Genomic DNA, 3,483 nt, shown 5'->3' with positions numbered 1-3,483 from the left:
ACTTAAAGAGAACAGGCAGTGCCACTTTGCCTTTAAGTGCCCTTTTATATGTTGAGTAGTCAGAAGTTACAACAATTTGTTATTTTTCCCCAAAGGAAATTTCTGCAGTCAGACATTTGTACATGTCAATCACAAGACAGTTGAAGTATGCAGAGCTTATATACAACAAAGTGCTTGCGGCAGTGACCTTTCTGAAGGGATACTGTACTAGCAGAGTGTTGCACAGAAATGCACCAGACTAATTTAGCTGGAACACTGGTAAGTGTACTTTCTTCTGACACCAAGTGGTGTCCAGGAGGGTCCCTAAACTATTCTTCCTCATCAGGATCCTGTCCCTAACGCTAAACCTATGTTTGCCTCACACGTGGGTACCTATCTGTACCTGCACTTTCCATACTGTGGGCCTCCAAAGTGAACCTGCCTGTCAAAGATGGCCATCCAGATCTCAAGAGAACTCTGTCCGATCAGACACAGACTCTCCCAAGATGACATCTGGAGACCATGGTAAAGGACACCTTGGTCCTATGTCAGGCTTCCCTGGAGTCGGTAGTAAGCAGTAGTGGTCATGTGACTGCTTTGTTTACTACAGAATCAGGAATTAGTTTTAGTGATCCTAAGATCGCTGCCTCGCTCCCTTGCCCTGGTAATCTGACAAAGAGGGACTTTTTTGGGATTTCAAGTTACAGTTCTGCAGGCGAAATATAAACTACATTTATATTATCAGATATTTCGGAGTAATTAATCTGGGGATCATTATTTTTGCACAATAGCCATGCCACCATGTAGTTATACACCTATAGCGAAAAAATAAAAAAAAGCACCAATGAATGCAGTTATGTAATTGGGAAATAATTTCTAAATGCAATTAGAGTAAGTAGCTAAATGTAACCTTGTATCAGGCTTCTTGTAATCACTGCTATAGCATCCCTGAGATGGGGTGAACCATTTCCCCAGCAACTGACAACACCTGGGTGCAGCCAGCCATGATGTCACGGCTGGCTCCGCCCAGTTGTTGTCATTTAATGACATTCGGGTGTCCTCAAATAACCTGACCTCCGCCCTATTGATTATATATTGCTGGCATCTATCAGAATCTTTATTCTGCAGCAGGAGGTCGGCGGGCATCAAATTTGTTTTTACATTTCGACTCGTCGACGACAACGCTGGACCTCGTGATTGACCCTGGATTACGTTGTCGGACCAATTTTTTAGATTTTTATTTTTTGTTAAATAAAGGGCTTGTCAAAATCCTTTTTTGTGTTTTCTTTTTCCAATTCAAAGATTTTTTTTTTAAAGTCTGGTCTTTTTATTTATATTTGTATTTAACCCTTTAGTGAATGGGAAGGGGTGCAAGTGCCCCTTACTCATTCACTTTAATAAAGGGGTACCCCAATTATATATATTCTACCTGTCTAAAAGATGGCTGCCAAAAATCTTTAAATAATTATGTGTCCAATCAGTCAAAGGATCTCCCAAGGTGGCACCCAGAATCCATTGTAGAGAAAACACTGGTGCAATGCCCAACTTAGACAGAACAGAAGGGAAGATTGTCCCTTAACAACCATTTCAGTTAAGCAACTAATAACATGTAGGGACATTTAATTATACAAACTGAGAACTACACAAACATTTCACTAGAAGAAAACAATAGGTGGCTAGAACATATACAGGATACTGTTATTCTTCTCCTATGTGCCAGAGGCTGTTAGACTGCCTCTATGCTACAAGATACTCTAACTCCACTGCCTTGAGTCAGGAACCTAAAGACTACAGCCACATTACAAGATGCAGTTAAACTGCTCCCATCTGCCAGTTTCATAGGATTGCAAAGCTATTCAGTTTTGTTGGCTTCTAACTGAACAGACGGAACAGAGTGCCTGTGTAGCATCCTATGAAGCACACTGGTTGTGACAGTGGAATAAGTAACTGGTTGGTTATTAGTTGCCCACCACAATTCTCCTCTGACCTGTACTCTGCCTCACACTGTCTCCATATAAACATGCAAGGGCATAGCCCTAGCCAAGATGCACTCCTGGCTAAAATCACAAGATCACCCTGCAGCTTTAGGTTACCTGAAAGTTTGTAGTGGCATGGATCTTTTTTATAAATGGGCCAGTCTAAATCAAGAGGTTTTCTTTGTGAACCTTTTAACATGCTAAAGAATAGCGCAGAGGAAAAAGAAAAAAGTTCACTAAACCTATTGACAGCCGCTGCTTACATTGTCTGGGTTCTATCTTTCCCTATTTTAAATATGTTTCCTCTCCAGCCCACTTATGACTTATGATGCTGTCATACATTCTGGCAGTTTTACATGACTCAGTGTTCTTTCACAAGTGGACACTTTCAGAACGGATTACGTAATATAGTCTCCTCCTTTACTACCGAGTATGACCTCTTGTTTTCAAGCTACTCTTTTCAAACTGCTTCCAAGAATAAATACAATTATTTCTCTAGACAGTGGGTATCTTTGTGAGGTCAACCTTTTTTTTATCCCTCATCACCCAAACTAGAGATGTCAAGACTGGCTAATCTCCAATTGTGTCTTAAGCCTTCGATCATACTTTTGCCCCCTGTGATACAAATTTCACACTGTACCTTGTCATTCTCCGTGTGCACAGTATTCAGTAATTGTTTGTTACCCAAATATAGTACTGCGACCAGAAGGTATAACACTCCTGATGAAGCTGCATTCATTCCTAACCTTCACATATTTTTGACAAGACAAGCTTGTTCCCATTGTACAAAAGGGTACAGATGACAGCTACACAACTTTGAGTTTAATCCAACTGCTATAAGCGCTTTTCACAATGTGATAGGAAAAAGCTTTTGAGAAACCAAAAATATAGAGACACATTTACGCCCAAGAAAAGCAATTCCATTGTGAGTCAGGTTATAAAATTGAATTGTTGATGTGCAAGACGAAAAAATTATGTAATTCGCTAAGGCTGTAAAATATGAATGTGAAAATATATAACATACTGAACTACACTAAATATTTTATAGATATGCATACGTGTGTGTGTTGCATTGCATATTGCACACATATATCAAACATTTAAACGTTTAATGCATCTGTTCCACATTGATTTTCCAATAAATAATTTATTCTAACTTCTCCATTTATTGTAGGTAAACATGATATATAAAATCAAAGAAGTTCCCGGCAGAGACTTCCCATGTCCAAGTGGTCTCTAGCTTTATATACCTGAGAATAAAAGTTGCAGCTCGCCCCACTGACTACCCAGAGCATAATATTCTCCCCCTTTTTCCCAGATTTACAGCACAGTCCAAGGTCTGGACCAAAATCTCTTTATCCGTGGTGGGTAGGATCAACCTCATAAAGATGATCTGGATGCCACAGATCTTATATTTTCTACATAACTCCCCGTGTTGGCTTACCCAAAAGATTTTCAGATGACTAAACTCTATATTTAGGGAACTCATATGGAGTAATAACCCCCCCCCCCCCAACCACAACTGAGG

The sequence above is a fragment of the Nanorana parkeri genome, unplaced genomic scaffold (assembly GCF_000935625.1).
Source record: "Nanorana parkeri isolate BGI_ZX_2015 unplaced genomic scaffold, ASM93562v1 scaffold843, whole genome shotgun sequence".
In the NCBI taxonomy this organism is placed as follows: Eukaryota; Metazoa; Chordata; class Amphibia; order Anura; family Dicroglossidae; genus Nanorana; species Nanorana parkeri.
Note: the sequence above shows the minus strand (reverse complement) of the source record.